The 18,172-nt window shown below is 37.7% G+C and overlaps 1 non-coding gene across 1 annotated transcript; it reads right to left on the bottom strand.

Annotated features, from left to right (window-relative positions):
- Positions 1-6,478: 6,478 nt before the first annotated feature.
- trnap-agg (transfer RNA proline (anticodon AGG)) lies at positions 6,479-6,550 on the bottom strand. Its single transcript has one exon. It is a non-coding gene; the product is annotated as a tRNA-Pro (tRNA).
- Positions 6,551-18,172: the final 11,622 nt, after the last annotated feature.

An 18,172-nucleotide genomic window follows, 5' to 3' on the forward strand; every position in this document is an offset into this window, starting at 1 on the left:
AATATTGGATGTTACCATGGCATGCGAAAGTTTAGGCACCCCTGGTCGAAATTACTGTTACTGTAAACAGTTAAGCAAGTTGAAGATGAAATGATCTCCAAAAGGCATAAAGTTAAAGATGAAACACACTTTTCAACATTTTAAGCAATTTCAGTGTATTATTTTTTTTTTTTTTTTTTTTTTTTTTTAGTATTATTTTATTTTTTTATTTTACTATTTTAGAGTGGAAAAAGGAAAGGAGTATGTTGCAAAAGTATGGGAACCCTAGGAGGTTTGAGCATAACTTTAATCAAGGTCTCAGACCTTAATTAGCCTGTTAGGGTTATGGCTTGTTCACAACTGAAAAAAACTGTTTTAAATGTAATTATGAAATGGCAGTTTCTGAATAATCCAGTTTTACCATGGCCCTCACAGTCCCCTGATCCGAACATCATTAAAAATCTGTAGATGGATCTCAAAAGAGCAGTGCATGCAAAATGGCCCAGGAACATCACAGAACTGGAAGACTTTTGCAAGGAAGAATTGGTGAAAACCCCTTAAACAAGAATTAAAAGACTCTGCTGTGATACTTGCCAAAGGGGGTGCTACTAGGTACTAACCATGCAGGGTACCCAAACTTTTGGTTTATATAGATAATTTAGATAATTTTATCTTCAACTTGCTTAACTGTTCACAGTAACAGTAATTGTGCCCACATACTCGCATGCCACTGTATTTTATAGATGCATTGTTAAACGGTATACTTCAGTATGCTCACCGATGTGCCCAGTATGAATCACTAATGAATAATGTGGTTAATATGTACATTTGTACAATTGTGTGTGTTTGTGCTTCTTCAAGCACTGACAAATCAGTTATTTAGGCATTGATGGTGAATAGTGGCTGTGGTTTATTGAAGATGAATCTCTTAACACAATCATCTTCTGAACAAGATTGTTTTGTTCTTCCAGAACAGGTTTTTGTAAAGAAACATGACACCATGCTCATCCACACAGCTTTATTTATGTAGCATATTTTAAAATGTTTACAAAGTTTACAGAGAAGAATGAAAAATAAATCAAAGTGTAATAGTGATAGTGGTATTAAAACATTTAAGATATAAAATATTAAAGAAATTCAGATTGCATTATATTAATACAATTAGAAGACAAGGACCATCAGAAGTTCTAGAAAAACATCAAGATAAAAAGATCTGTTACATTAAAGAAATATCAGGTAGCCTACTAGAGTCTTTGCATGATATGGAATGATAATTATAAAATATGTTGCAATTTGTACGAAAATAAACTGTCATGCTACTAGAAAGCATGATAGTATTTCGCACATATCGGGTCTTTAAGACAAATAAACTGAGATTTACATTTTAGAATGAAATGAAACAACCGCCAGAGGATTCAGCGGAGCTTCTAGCCAATGAGGATTAAGCTCTGTCGTCATCAAGCCGTCTCTCAGGCAGCGCAGCCCGTGGAGAGCAACTGCAGCGACCGGTTCCGCCGCCTGCAGCCGCCGCGCTCTCGCGAGATTATCACCAGTCTGTCATCGTGACGCGCCGGTGGCGCCGACGCAAGTCGGACAAAAAAAACTTACCGGCATGCACCGTACCGAGCCAGGCGGCGATCGGTCTGCGCAGCGCCGGGTTAAGTCGAACAAGCCTATTGGCTCCACCAGCAGTAAAGGAGGAGGAGCCTAGCTTAGTTTAAAAAACCGGCGCGCTCAGACGCACGGTCTCTTTTGGCTGGCAATCATCTGGATTGCAGGAGAAAGGAGCGCCGATCGGCTTAGCTCTGACATATATTCACAGATCATTTCTTACACTTAATAAAGTGTTTTTGAAGAGTACTTTCTGGATTCTCCGACTGCTTCTTCAGAGTCTCTCGACAAAAAGATTCATCCTAACAATATATATATATATATATATATATATATATATATATATATATATATATATATATATATATATATATATATATATACAGTGTATCACAAAAGTGAGTACACCCCTCACATTTCTGCAGATATTTAAGTATATCTTTTCATGGGACAACACTGACAAAATGACACTTTGACACAATGAAAAGTAGTCTGTGTGCAGCTTATATAACAGTGTAAATTTATTCTTCCCTCAAAATAACTCAATATACAGCCATTAATGTCTAAACCACCGGCAACAAAAGTGAGTACACCCCTTAGTGAAAGTTCCTGAAGTGTCAATATTTTGTGTGGCCACCATTATTTCCCAGAACTGCTTTAACTCTCCTGGGCATGGAGTTTACCAGAGCTTCACAGGTTGCCACTGGAATGCTTTTCCACTCCTCCATGACGACATCACGGAGCTGGCGGATATTCGAGACTTTGCGCTCCTCCACCTTCCGCTTGAGGATGCCCCAAAGATGTTCTATTGGGTTTAGGTCTGGAGACATGCTTGGCCAGTCCATCACCTTTACCCTCAGCCTCTTCAATAAAGCAGTGGTCGTCTTAGAGGTGTGTTTGGGGTCATTATCATGCTGGAACACTGCCCTGCGACCCAGTTTCCGGAGGGAGGGGATCATGCTCTGCTTCAGTATTTCACAGTACATATTGGAGTTCATGTGTCCCTCAATGAAATGTAACTCCCCAACACCTGCTGCACTCATGCAGCCCCAGACCATGGCATTCCCACCACCATGCTTGACTGTAGGCATGACACACTTATCTTTGTACTCCTCACCTGATTGCCGCCACACATGCTTGAGACCATCTGAACCAAACAAATTAATCTTGGTCTCATCAGACCATAGGACATGGTTCCAGTAATCCATGTCCTTTGTTGACATGTCTTCAGCAAACTGTTTGCGGGCTTTCTTGTGTAGAGACTTCAGAAGAGGCTTCCTTCTGGGGTGACAGCCATGCAGACCAATTTGATGTAGTGTGCGGCGTATGGTGTGAGCACTGACAGGCTGACCCCCCGCCTTTTCAATCTCTGCAGCAATGCTGACAGCACTCCTGCACCTATCTTTCAAAGACAGCAGTTGGATGTGACGCTGAGCACGTGCACTCAGCTTCTTTGGACGACCAACGCGAGGTCTGTTCTGAGTGGATCCTGCTCTTTTAAAACGCTGGATGATCTTGGCCACTGTGCTGCAGCTCAGTTTCAGGGTGTTGGCAATCTTCTTGTAGACTTGGCCATCTTCATGTAGCGCAACAATTCGTCTTTTAAGATCCTCAGAGAGTTCTTTGCCATGAGGTGCCATGTTGGAACTTTCAGTGACCAGTATGAGAGAGTGTGAGAGCTGTACTACTAAATTGAACACACCTGCTCCCTATGCACACCTGAGACCTAGTAACACTAACAAATTTTGGAGGGAAAATGACAAGCAGTGCTCAATTTAGACATTTAGGGGTGTAGTCTCTTAGGGGTGTACTCACTTTTGTTGCCGGTGGTTTAGACATTAATGGCTGTATATTGAGTTATTTTGAGGGAAGAATAAATTTACACTGTTATATAAGCTGCACACAGACTACTTTTCATTGTGTCAAAGTGTCATTTTGTCAGTGTTGTCCCATGAAAAGATATACTTAAATATCTGCAGAAATGTGAGGGGTGTACTCACTTTTGTGATACACTGTATATATATATATGTATATAAGGAGAAAATTAACAATAAACCTGCAAACTTTATTTAAACATAAATATAATATTTTGTAACATTTTAATAATGTAATGAAGACTAAACTGTAAATAAAACAATTTTCTGCACACTAGGAGCTCAATTTTATGTAAAACAAACTTTGGAAGTAAAGAATGAGTAAAAAATAAACTAAACATAACAAACAGTTGTAAATATACTTTAAAAAAAAAGAAATAACAGATATGCATGTGCAGTGTTACAGCAGCTTTCAAGAATATAAAAATACAAAGTGTTTACAAATATATACACATATTAAAAAGTAGAAAAGTAAGGATATGTAAAAAAAAAACTGCAAAATACAAGCAGCCGTTAAAAAATGTTAAGCAAATATTGCACAGTTTTACAATGTATTACACAGAGTACAAAGTACAGCAGGTATTGCACATATTTCAATAAAGTTATTGCACTTAAATTAAAGCAGCAGATTAAAAATGCTGACCATTCTAACACTTTGGTTACTTTGGATGTACTCAGTGAAATGAAGCTTCTGATGTACCTTGGAATAAATGTTTATTTAAATATTGATGTGGTTTTTACTGTGCTGTGACGTCCTTTAGCTTGTATCTACAACCCCAATTCCAATGAAGTTGGGACGTTGTGTAAAACATAAATAAAAACAGAATACGATGAGTTGCAAATCCATTTCAACCCATATTCAATTGAATACACTACGAAGACAAGGCAGGCCAGTCTAGTACCCTCACTCTTTTACTACAAAGCCACGCTGTTGTATCACGTGCAGAAAGTGGCTTGGCATTGTCTTGCTGAAATAAGCAGGGACGTCTCTGAAAAAGACGTTGCTTGGATGGCAGCATATGTTGCTCCAAAACCTGTATGTACCTTTCAGCATTCATGGTGCCTTCACAGATGCGCAAGTTACCCATGCCATGGGCACTAACACACCCCCATACCATCAGAGATGCTGGCTTTTGAACTGCGCTGATAACAATCCGGACAGTCCTTTTCCTCTTTGGCCCGGATGACACGACGTCCATGATTTCCAAAAACAATTTGAAATGTGGACTCGTCAGACCACAGGACACTTTTCCACTTTGCGTCAGTCCATCTCAGATGAGCTCGGGCCCAGAGAAGCCGGCGGCGTTTCTGGGTGTTGTTGATATATGGCTTTCGCTTTGCATGGTAGAGTTTTAACTTGCACTTGTAGATTGAGCGATGAACTGTGTTCACTGACAATGGTTTTCTGAAGTATTCCTGAGCCCATGTGGTAATATCAGTTACAGAATGATGTCGGTTTTTAATGCAGTGCCGCCTGAGGGATCGAAGGTCACGGGCATTCCATGTTGGTTTTCGGCCTTGCCGCTTACTTGCACAGATTTCTCCAGATTCTCTGAATCTTTTGATGATATTATGGACTGTAGATGATGAAATCCCTAAATTCCTTGCAATTGAACGTTGAGAAACGTTGTTCTTAAACTGTTGGACTATTTGCTCACGCAGTTGTTCACAAAGTGGTGAACCTTGCTTGTGAGTGACTGAGCCTTTCGGGGATGCTCCCTTTATACCCAATCATGACATTTACCTGTTTCCAATTAACCTGTTCACCTGTGGAATGTTCCAAACAGGTGTTTTTTGAGCATTCCTCAACTTTCCCAGTCTTTTGTTGCCCCTGTCCCAACTTCTTTGAAACGTGTTGCAGGCATCTAATTCAAAATGAGTGAATATTTGCAAAAAAAACAATAAAGTTTATCCGTTTGAACATTAAATATCTTGTCTTTGTAGTGTATTCAACTGAATATGGGTTGAAAAGGATTTGCAAATCATCGTATTCTGTTTTTATTTATGTTTTACACAACGTCCCAACTTCATTGGAATTGGGGTTGTACAAAACAATACAAAAATATCATTTATAATAAAGTTATTGTGCAAATAAATAAATACATCTATTTAAATCTTGTATCATATGATTAGATTAGAATGTCAAACTGTTTTATATAGACACATGGACACATGTAAAATACAATTATTATACAATTATTGAATTTAACTAGAAATTAAAATAAAATAAATAATTTAAAAATGGAAAAAAAAGTTTGTAGTAGGTGAGGGGCATGTATGTTTATATATAAAAATAGTTTTTACATTAATAAATCTAATCATATCAAATAATTCTATAATTTACAATTATCCTATATAACATAATCATATATTTATTGATCTTGAACTATAAATTCAAATGAAATAACTAAAAAAAAAGGTTTTTTGTAAATGGGAAACATTGATGTTTGTATTAATAAATGAAATTATACTAGATGTTCATAGATTAATTCATCTCCAATATAAAATTATCACAGATTTATTGATCTTTATTTAAAATTAGTATGAAAAATAGAGTTTGTAGTAGGTGAAGAACATTGATTTGTTTGTATAAAAATGGTTTGACATTAATGTATCAAAAGCTGACTTTTGTTTAGAATTACAGCACTGAACGTTAAAGTTAAACCAAAGCCAGATTCTCTACACTAAGCTGCTCATCTTTAGCATGTGCTTTCTGCTTCTTTTGCTGCAATGTTCATAAAGATAAAAAATGATAAAGGTGCCCCCTAGTGACTGGGAGCGTTTTCCTTAATTTGGTTGCGTTCTCCCTTAATGTAATTGCGTTTTACCTTAAAGTATTTGTGTTGTCTCTTAATATATTCATGTTCTCCCTTAATGTTTTTGTGTTGTCCTTAATTAATTTGTGTTTTTACCTTTAATGTTGTTGTGTTTTCCTTAATATTTTTGCGTTCTCCCTTAATTTCTTTTGTGTTCTCCTGGAAGAGGCAGTTGGTAAATAAAACGTGGGTAAACAAGGGCTCGTCCGGGATTTGAACCCGGGACCTCTCGCACCCTAAGCGAGAATCATACCCCTAGACCAACGAGCCAGCCCGTATGAAGACCAGGGCATTTCTTTGACCTCTGTGGCTTAGTGTCAAAACCATGTTGACTGGTTGCACTGGGAAGTTTATTCATGACAAAACAACATTCAATGCAGAGCTTCATTAAAGCATTTCTAACAGTTTAAGCATGAGGTGTCATTAAAGACTCGCTTTGTCAAATTAAAAGACTTGGAAGCATTTGACAGGAGCTGTGTGCAGTCCCACTGACTTTATGCTTCACACTGTTTACGTTATGTATCATGTTTATCCACCCAAACTGTACAATACAAACGTTGTGACGCTGTCTTTAATCAGTTAGTTATACAAGAGATTTTACAACATTTATATTACCATGATATTTTATCTTGTCGTGTTGACTTCATGCTCCTTACTGTTTGGATTTTGTAACATTTTCAATGTTTTGAATTTGCCTAAAAATTCTAAAATCTGTAGAAGAAAAAAAAAGCTTGAAGTTGACTGGAAGAATTGTTATGAAAGGTATTTGCATCCACATAAGCTCACCAACTTCTACCAGTGTATCAGCATGTGTCATTTTTGTTTGATCATTAGACTTTAACAGGACACTGTCCAGCATTAGACTGAACAAGGGCTCATCCGGGACTTGAACCCGGGACTTCTCGCACCCAAAGCGAGAATCATACCCCTAGACCAGTGGTTCTCAAACTGTGGTACGCGCACTGGTGGTACGTGAAGCACCACGAGGTGGTACGCCAGATAATCTCGGAAAAGTAATTACAGGCACCGAAAAAATAAATAATTTAATAATTATAAATTTTAAAAAAATGAAACAAAATGTGTAAATTACTAATAAAATCTGTTTCAAAGTTCTTATAATTCTGTTTTAATGAAATCAGTTTAATTGTATTAAAACGAATGTGTTTTTAAAAATATTCGGGGCTACGCAGAGACTGTACTTCATTACGTCTATACTTCACGTTCGCGGTTTCCATCTCGAAATTTCCGAAACGTTATCAGTAAAGTTATCAGTAAAGTTATCAGTAGCTCTTTCGCTTTTATCAGAGCAGATCTGTGTTTGAAGTTCACTGATCTCGTTCCTGACATCACAAGGCTGCTCTGCTAAACACGCGCACCCCCCTCACTGTAATGGTCAGTGGCAACTGCATATATACTAGTGATGAGTCGTTCGCGAATGATCCGATTCTATTGAACGGATCTTTGAAATGAGCAAAAGGAACCAAGTCTTTTATTTCTGCGCAGTTCTAGACTGTAATCCACCCATTCAGCTTCACATGAGTAGAGGGAATTAATCGTAAGTCGTAATAAGAGCTGTTTATTGTTGATATTCAAATCTGAAACACTTTCAGTATCACGGAGAGCGAGCAAGACACACACACACACACACACACACACACACACACACACACACACACACACAGAGAGAGAGCTGGTAGTATAATGACAAATAATTGAGAAATAAACTATAAACTTGTTTAATTGTGTTAAATCTGATTATTTCATGACGCTTATGTTTTAAAGCAGAAACAAACACAGTCACATCTCTGCACAAGAGAGGATTGTTCTGAAACTTAATGCAATGCAAACACAGTATGTCTCTTTCCTGTAGTGTTTTTCCTTTTGAAGTAATTTTTTTTCTCGTTTAAGTGTTGTTTGAATTAGGCCTACATTTAAGGCAAGGTAGCAACATTTTATATTCATATCGGGGTGTCTTATAGCGCCTCCCGAAGAACGAAGAGCCATTTTTTTGAACGGCTCTTTAAAAGGAACCGAGCCAAAACCAAACCGGCTCCCTTCAAGAAGCCATAATTCCCATCACTAATATATATACACACACACACACCTAATTAATGTGTGCCATATGTGGTTCTGTGATGAGAAACATAGGTGGTACTTGGAAGTTTTGGTTTGATAATGGGTGGTACTTGGTCTAAAAAGTTTGAGAACCACTGCCTTAGACCAATGAGCCAGCAGGAACAAGAGTCTTTGTGTTACTTTGATCTGTGTGACTGACCTTCAAAACTATGTTGTCTGGATGAGCTGGTAAGTGTGGTAGGTGCTTGCATTACAAAACTATCAAAACCTCCAGTATCAGTACATAGACTGGTTATAACCTCTTTTTAAAGAGTTAAAACATGAACAATATTTAAAGGCTTCAAATAGTAAAAACTTCTTTTAATAAAGAAAGCTTTGTGCTGTTTTCATAAAGTGTCTTTGTAACCCTGTGTAATTAGACAGGCTTTACATGTTTACCAATTTAATGCCACCTTTGATTTCTAATTGCACACTGTCCCATGACCCAGTGTACCCTGGTGCATCTCTCACAATAGGACAGAGTCTGCTGTTGGTCACGTCATATGTATTGACACACAACCTGACTGGTGTAGCTCTTCAGCATCTTCTTGACATTTCAATGAATATTTTCCAGGCTTTCCAGTTACCCTGTATCTTTTTGATAAAGCCAACGGGCAGTTTGGCCACTATGTGCCATATTTTTATTGTAATAAATGTGAGAGTAACATAGGACCCGGGGGACAGCTCCAACAGTCTGTTCTTTTTGTAAATCTACATTTGATATAGATTTGGTTCTTATTTTCTTGTACTTAGACTGTCAAGCCAGATTGTGGATATTTTGGAGAAACCTGAGATAAAGTTAAATAAAACAGGCATTAAAACAGGCATCGCCGACAGGCATTATTTTTGACATACAGTGGGGCCAAAAAGTATTTAGTCAGCCACTGATTGTGCAAGTTCTCCTACTTAGAAAGATGAGAGAGGTCTGTAATTTTCATCATAGGTACACTTCAACTATGAGAGACAAAATGAGAAAAAAAAATCCAGGAAATCACATTGTAGGATTTTTAAAGAATTTATTTGTAAATTATGGTGGAAAATAAGTATTTGGTCAATAACAAAAGTTCAACTCAATACTTTGTAACATAACCTTTGTTGGCAATGACAGAGGTCAAACGTTTCCTGTAAGTCTTCACCAGGTTTGCACACACTGTAGCTGGTATTTTGGCCCATTCCTCCATGCAGATCTCCTCTAGAGCAGTGATGTTTTGGGGCTGTCGCTGGGCAACACGGACTTTCAACTCCCTCCACAAATTTTCTATGGGGTACGGTTTCCGGTGGTTTCCGGTGGTACGCACGCTGAGACTGTAGCCTAGTTGTTTGTTTGTTTGTAGCCATTAGCTAAATAACTAAATAACTTTTTATATACGTATGTTTTAAACGTTAATCTTTCGTGCATAGTTGATATAGAGTGTTATTTTGTCTATCGTAAAAAAGCGCTTGTGTTTACTAACGTAAATCCGTGCTTGTGAAAACTTCTGCTACCGGCATCCGAACGAAGCCGGTTTTAGTTTGTTTGTTTTGTAATTCAGCGAATAAACATTTTATTCATCCAGAATTAAAACCGCTTTCTGTCCGCACGAAGCACGTTTGTGTTTGGATGTTTCTGTATTTTAGCGCTTAAACATATTTGTTTTGTGGGGAGTTAAAGCCGTTTTCTGTCCTTAGGAAGCGCGTTCTGTTTATTTGTTTTGTACACCAGCACATAAACACCGTTTTCCTTTAGAATTACAGCCGGTTTTGTCGGAAACAAAGCGCGTTTGTGTTTGGTTGTTTTTGTACTTCAGCACTTAAACATCTTTGTTTTGTGGAGAGTTAAAGCCGTTTTCTGTTCGTAGGAAGCGCGTTGTGTTTATTTGTTTTGTACACCAGCGCATAAACACCATTTTCCTTTAGAATTACAGCCGTTTTGTCCGAAGGAAGCGCGTTTGTGTTGTTTGGTTGTTGGTTTTTATATTCCAGCTCATCATCGCCTGTTTCGTCCGGAATTAAAGCCGTTTTTCTGTGACTACCAGCAGAAGCGCCGGTGAAACCAACATAAACATCAACTTCAACTCATCTTCTAAAGCTAAGTACATTTCTTTGTAATAATGGCCCCAGCAGGAGCTTTATATCCCTGTTCCGAGTGCAACATGTTCAGTTATTCCTTCTCCGTGTTTAGTGATAACTTTATATGTGATAAGTGTAGATTAGTTGTTAGTCTGACGGAGAAGATCTCAGTGTTAGAAGGGCGCATTCTGGCGTTAGAACAGACTAGTAATAGTGAGTGCTTAGATTCAGCTGTAGCAGCCCCGAATGCCAGCGGTTCAGGTGTAGAATCCCAGACTCCGGCATTAGAGCCCTCACAGCGGGGCGACTGGGTGACGTCTCGGCGACATAGTCGTAGGGCAAAGCACCGACCATCTCAGTTGCACGTGTCCAACAGGTTTTCCCCACTCAGTGACCCACCCGCTGAGAAGCCTGTTAATGTAAGTGCTCTGGTTATAGGAGATTCTCAGCTCCGACACGTGCGTATTGCAACCCCCATAGAGACACCAGCAACCATAGTCACTTGTATTCCGGGGGCCAGGGCGCCTGACATCAGAGCAAATCTGAAAGTGCTGGCTAATGCTAATCGTAGATTTTTGAAGATTGTTATCCACGTCGGCACTAATGATGTTCGTTTACGGCAGTCTGAGGTTACTAAGAATAATGTTAAAGAGGTGTGTGAGTTAGCTAGGTCGATGTCCGAGGCAGTAGTGTGCTCTGGCCCCTTACCGATTCGACCCAGTGGCGAAACCTACAGCAGGTTGTTGTCGCTGAACCGCTGGATGTGTAAATGGTGCTCAGAAAACTGCATTGATTTTGTAGATAATTGGTCCACTTTTGAGGGAAGGCCTGGTCTTTTGAAGCGGGATGGTGCCCACCCCACGTGGGAGGGTGCTGCTCGCATTTCTTGCAGCATAGGTGACAGGCTTTACCACCGTGTTAGTGTAGCGGCAGATAGTGTTAAATGACTACCCAGAGCCAAGACCAGGCAGCAGACAAACAGGCCTAACCGACTGTCTGCGAGTCGCCACCGGACGTCACCTGGAATCCTTAGGTCACAAACCATTGAGACTGTGTCTGTTTACCGTGGCAGGTGTAAGCCAAAACTAAATCAAAAAGTATGTCATAATAACTTAATTAAAATTAATCTAAATGAGCATCATGAAAACCATAGTAGGGCTAAACTAAAGTTAGGACTTCTAAACATCAGGTCACTTGCATGCAAAACAGTAATTGTAAATGAAATAATTACAGATAATTGTCTTAGTGCTCTTTGTTTAACTGAGACCTGGGCTAGACCTGATGAGTATCTAGGTTTAAATGAAGCATCTCCTCCGGGTTACAGTTATGAACATAAGCCACGTCTGAGTGGTCGTGGTGGAGGAATAGCCACAATTTATGATAAAGACATAGGTCTTACTGTAAAATCATCTCCCATAACAAACTCGTTTGAAGTTCTTATCTCTGACATAACCAATAAATGTTCATCTGATAAAACTAGTATGTTTAAGCTGGTTACTGTTTATCGACCCCCTGGTCCTTACTCAGAATTTCTTAACGAATTTGCCGATTTTCTTTCTAAATTAGTTTTATCAACTAAAAAAGCTTTAATTGTTGGTGACTTTAATATCCATTATGAGGATAAATGTAATCCACTCAAAACTGCGTTTGACTCTATTTTAGAATCTTTAGGCATCACCCAAAATGTAACAGGACCCACTCACCGCTGTAAACATACCTTAGATTTAATACTTACTTATGGTATAAACATAAACAACCTGGAAATTGTACCACAGAATGACTTAATTTCTGATCACTCTCTACTAATTTATGAAGTGTCCCTGTCCAATAAGGTACAGCAAGCAAATCGTTTTAAATGTAAGCGCACTATTACATCTGCAACTGCAGCAGCGTTCATAAACTGCCTACCAGAATTACCAAATATATCAGCATCGGAACCTAAAGAACTAGATCAGGCAACTCAAAACCTAGAGACCATACTGCGCACAACCTTAGATAACGTAGCCCCACTCAAAACTAAACTGATTAGGGAGAAAAAACTTGCTCCATGGTACAATGACCACACATGTGCACTTAAACAAGCAGCACGGAAATTAGAACGCAAGTGGCATCACACTACACTGGAGGTGTATAAGATTGCTTGGAAAGATGCTCTATCTGAGTATAAACATGCCCTTATAAAAGCTAAATCTTTATATTATTCGTCCCTAATAGAGAAAAATAAAAACAATCCTAGATTCCTTTTTGAGACAGTGTCCAAATTAACTAAAAACATCAATGAAACTGAATCTAATATACCACTCGACTGTACCAGCGATGATTTTTTAAAATTCTTTAATGACAAGATAGAAAAAATACGACTTCAGAGTCAAAGTGTGTCACCTGCCAATGTTAAGTATGGACTCACTCTGAGCAGCATTGGTGATAATAGTAACGAAAATAGAAATGCGTTAATCCAACTAAATTATTTTAATCAAATCTCCCAAAATGAACTAACTGTGTTGATTAAATCATCAAAGTCATCATCGTGTATACTCGATCCTGTTCCAACTCGTTTACTTAAAGATTTACTCCCAGCTATTGTAGAGCCCCTGCTTACATTAATCAATGCATCCCTTAGCCTTGGGTACGTACCTAAACTGTTTAAAAGTGCTGTTATTAAACCCCTGATTAAAAAACCTAATCTTGATCCACATGTTTTATCTAATTATAGGCCAATTTCAAACCTTCCTTTTGTCTCAAAGATATTAGAAAAAGTCGTTTCCAAACAGTTATGCTCTTATTTGAATGAAAATTGTATTCATGAAAAATTTCAATCAGGATTTAGACCCAACCATAGTACCGAAACCGCATTAATTAGAGTAGTTAACGAGTTGTTAATGTCTTCTGATAATGGATGTGTCTCTTTTCTTGTTCTATTAGATCTTAGTGCAGCGTTTGATACGGTCGATCATAACATTTTACTGGAGAGGCTAGAAAATACAGTAGGTGTTAAAGGACTCGCACTCTCTTGGTTTCAATCATATTTGACTGACCGCTCGCAATTTGTTTATGTAAATAATAAATGCTCGGAAACTAAAAAAGTAAAGTGCGGTGTTCCACAGGGGTCGGTACTGGGACCGCTATTATTTACACTCTATATGCTTCCACTAGGAGAAATTATTCATAAACATGGTATAAATTTTCACTGCTATGCAGATGACACACAGCTGTATATATCAGCCAAACCAAATGATACTGACACAATCAGTAAGATAGAAGATTGTGTAAACGACATAAAAAACTGGATGTCGTGTAATTTTCTTTTACTTAATTAAGATAAAACTGAGGTTTTACTTGTTGGCTCTAAAGCTGCAAGAGACAAGTTGTCTAACCTGGTGCTAAACCTAAACACTTTCTCTGTTACTCCCAGCTCTGATGTAAAAAACTTAGGTGTCACAATAGATTCAGATCTCTCCTTTGATACACACGTTAATAATATTACTAGAGTTGCTTTCTATCATTTGCGTAATATCTCTAAAATAAGAAATATACTATCTGTTAATGACGCCGAAAAACTGATCCATGCGTTTATAACGTCTCGGTTAGATTATTGTAATGCTCTTCTAACTGGATGCCCTGGTAGATCCATACACAAACTCCAGTTAGTTCAAAATGCAGCAGCTCGAGTGCTAACTAGAACTAAAAAATTTGATCATATTACTCCTGTTCTATCATCTCTTCACTGGCTGCCAGTTAAATTCCGCATTGATTACAAAATACTTTTACTAACCTATAAAGCGCTACATGGTCTGGCTCCACAGTATCTGAGTGAGCTTATTAATCACTACAACCCAGCTCGTCCACTTCGTTCACAAGATGCAGGGTTACTTATAGTTCCTAGAATTAAAAAGATCACGGCTGGTGGAAGAGCATTTTCTTACAAAGCTCCACAACTTTGGAATAATCTTCCTGCCTCTGTTCGGGATTCGGACACAGTCTCAATGTTTAAGTCTAGACTGAAAACATATTTATTTTCTCAGGCTTTTGATTAATATAGACAAAGGTGCAGAGCTTGGGGGTTCTTGGTCATAGAAACTTGTGGTGATCAGGGATGTTGGGTTGCTGTCGTTCTGCCTCTCCTGTCCGATCACTCAGGTTTGGGTAGGAGAGGTGGGCGCTGATGTCCTGTGAAAGCCTTCATGACCTTGTTACCTGCTCGCTCTCCCTTTTAGTTATGCTGTAATAATTAGGGCTGCCGGAGTCTAAAACTCTCTGTAAAACTGTTTTACTTAACTAGCATTGTACATTATTAACTACATTCTTTGTTGTTTTACTCCAAAGGCATTCTGATGGAAACCTGTTTACCCGCCGAGGTTAAGGATTAAAGTCGAGACTGCAGTGACAACGATGCTGCTCCTGCCGGATGTGACGGGTCGGGAGTAACTGCACCAAGAATGACAAGAAATCACTACAGACTTTATTGAAGACTAGAGCGAATAACAACTCTATCATTATTATTTATTTATCTATTTATTACCAGTTTAGATCATTTAATTCTGTGTTTGTATGATTTGTGTAAATCGTGTATTTATTTAAAGTATCCTCCAGACCACCCAAGAAGGATGGGCCCTGCTGAGCCTGGTTCCTCTCAAGGTTTCTTCCTGTAATTTTCAGGGAGTTTTTCCTTGCCACAGTCGCCCTCGGCTTGCTCAACAGGGGTTTTTGTATCTATTGGTCCTGGATTTTGTAAAGTTGCTTTGAGACAATGTCTATTGTAAAAAGCGCTATATAAATAAAGTTGACTTGACTTGACTCTCTCTCTTCTCTTTCCCCCCCGTCACACATATTAAGGGCATAGTGTTTTGCATGGTAATCCAACAAATAAATTACAGAAATTAATCTGGGTAAACGAAAAACATGTCAGAAACAAAGAAAGGTAAAATAGAAGTATGTTCATTTATAAAATATAAGTATATATTAGAACTGTTATGCACACACTGAAATATACACAGATTACTCAAAGATGGACAGGGCAGGAGCAGCTTTTTACAGTGGAGCATTATAACAGATCAATGTACGTTAATGACAGGTGCATTGGGATAGATAGAAACAATGGCTATATTACAGAATCTGATGGGTTCCTCTTGGTTCTTTTTAAGATTTATTCTGTATGTGGGAGATGTTTGCTTACTTAGGATTTTGACACACATCTCTGTAAAGCTGTTGTGCAACAATCTCTATTGTTTACTATAGAAATACAAATAAAGCTGGTATTAATTAAATTATTACCTGCAGTGTCATTATTGAACCCCAGACATGAAGAAAGTATTTTATAAGATACAAATATTTCAATAGTCTTACACCAAAGCTCAGAAACACCAAAAGTCTCCAGCAGTATTCTGGTAAGGAATAGATAATATAAAATAATGTGTGTACAGTGTTGCTGCAGCACCTGCACTTCCTGTGTGTGGCTTCCTAGAGACTTGTTTCCTCATGTGATGAGTTCAGAATTATTATACAGAGTCCTCACAAAGCTGTGGTCAGAAATGGCTCCACTATGTAACTTACTGCACATTGGGAGATACACAGCACTGATTCTCACTATAGCATCAGGTAATTTATTAAGATTTTAATCAATGCACATTTTTAAAAGGTTTAATTTCTTTACAATTTTTTAGTATTATTTAACATATTTTCTTTTCTGTTAACAGGTGGTTTTGCAGATAAAATTTGGCCAGTGAGTTCTGACATTGTTGCTAAAGAAACAGAGACCGTTACTCTACGATGTTCATATGAGTCAAGCAGTGGCAGCACTTGGCACTTTACTGGTACAAACAAAGTCCTAACAGTGCACCTCTGTATTTACAGGATGAAAGAGAATCATCAGGTTCTACTGAATTTACTATCAGCAATGTAAAGCTGTCAGATTCTGCTCTCTATCACTGTGCTCTTAGAGAAGCCCAGTGATACAAAACTATTGAGATGCTGTACAAAAACTTACTTACATGAAGTTAGAAGATCAAAGTTATTTTCACACCTTATCAGTTAACCACACACACACACACACACATTTACAGATGGTGTTTACATACACACACAAAAGTTATTCGATTATGAATTGTTATGGTTGTGTTTTTCATGGCAGTGGACGCTCATCAGTTAAGGCACTGGACTAGTAATTAGAAGGTTGCTGGTTTAATCTCCACCACCAAGGTGCCACTGTTGTACCCAGGAGCAAGGCTCTTAACCCTCTATTGCTTGCAGTGTAAGAAAGTGTGAGAAAGTTTAGAGAATGGAATATTCTGTGCACTGTTAGCCCGGACTTTATATCTAATAAAACATTTTTAGTACAACATACATAAAATATTTAAGTATTTTTGCTCTACTATAAAATGCAGAGTACATTGTACTCATTTGAGTACACATTTAAATGTGCTAAAAGATTTAAGTTTACTAAACAAAAAAAAAAAGACATCTATCAGATTAACTTAAAGAAGTTAAGTTAAGGTAATTCAACATAAAAACGCCCACCATTTACGTGTAAGTCCGCCTTTTTTCAGCTTGCTGTTTGTGAATCAGGCAAAAATGATTTTCTTGTGTTCGGGTAGCCATTTGTTTTAACTTTTATATCCTATTGTTGCAAATTACTTTTTACTTTTCATTTAAGGCTTTTTGCAAAAGTAAACTTGTTTTTTGTGAAGTGGAACCTTTGTTAAACTAAATGGACGAACATTTTCTTACTCATTATGCTATTTTTGAGTAGCATGTACACCAGTCTGATGGGACTTTTTCATCTTCCGTCTAATTTTGGTAAGTGTTGTACTTTACTTAACAATTTTGTTTCAAATAAATGATCTTAATGTTGACACTAAATAAATAATCAAACAGCGCTGCTTTATTTTCTCGTGTTTAGGCTACATGCTAGCATGCTAGCCTTCATACGAAGCAAAGAGTGTGCTGGCTTGCTTTATTTTATTCCTTAAATGAATGGTATTAATGTTGATATTAATACTTCTGTTTCTTGTTTTTTTGTTTTTGTTTTAGAGAGCTGCAGCCAAACGTTAAGAAATCAGCTTGCTGTGTGAAACTAAGTACAGGTTCATGGTTACTGTGAAGAGCTGTTTGTGTTTCATCAGAACTTTATATACAGCTTGTACAGTTTTTAAGATGTTTTCTTGACATGTTGTATTTTAAGTAAATACTTCTGAAGTAAAATAAAGAAAAAGAATGTTATTATTCTGTCTGTTTTTCTATAAACATTTCTAATTGATATTTAAAACGTAATTAACATGAAAACTAAGAAGAAATCAATATTTTTGTCCATTGAGCTCAAGATAATAAGTAGAATTATTGGGAAAACCAGTTGGTATAACAAAAAAAATAAAGTTTAATCAACTTGCCTTTTAGATGTAATAACTTAATGATTTATGTTACGCTAACTCAAGTTTTCATTATACATTACTTAACTTTTTGAAGGCAAGCGGTTTCCTCAAATTTTTTAAGTAGATTGAACATATCCGGGCTTACAGTGTAGAACGGATTTGTGGCGTTTTTGCCTTGGAAAAAAAGTGGTCGTCCAGAGCTATTTTTGGATAGGCAGCGTTTACATAAAAAGCTTGTTGATACAAACGTTAGAGAGACCGGTGTTTTAGATCAGCTTTAGCACTAGGCACATAATTAGCCGTTTGCACTATTTCTTATGCTAATTTGACCGTTTCATGATTGAGCTATGCCAAACCTGTAAAG

The sequence above is a fragment of the Trichomycterus rosablanca genome, chromosome 4, assembly GCF_030014385.1.
Source record: "Trichomycterus rosablanca isolate fTriRos1 chromosome 4, fTriRos1.hap1, whole genome shotgun sequence".
Classification (NCBI taxonomy): Eukaryota; Metazoa; Chordata; class Actinopteri; order Siluriformes; family Trichomycteridae; genus Trichomycterus; species Trichomycterus rosablanca.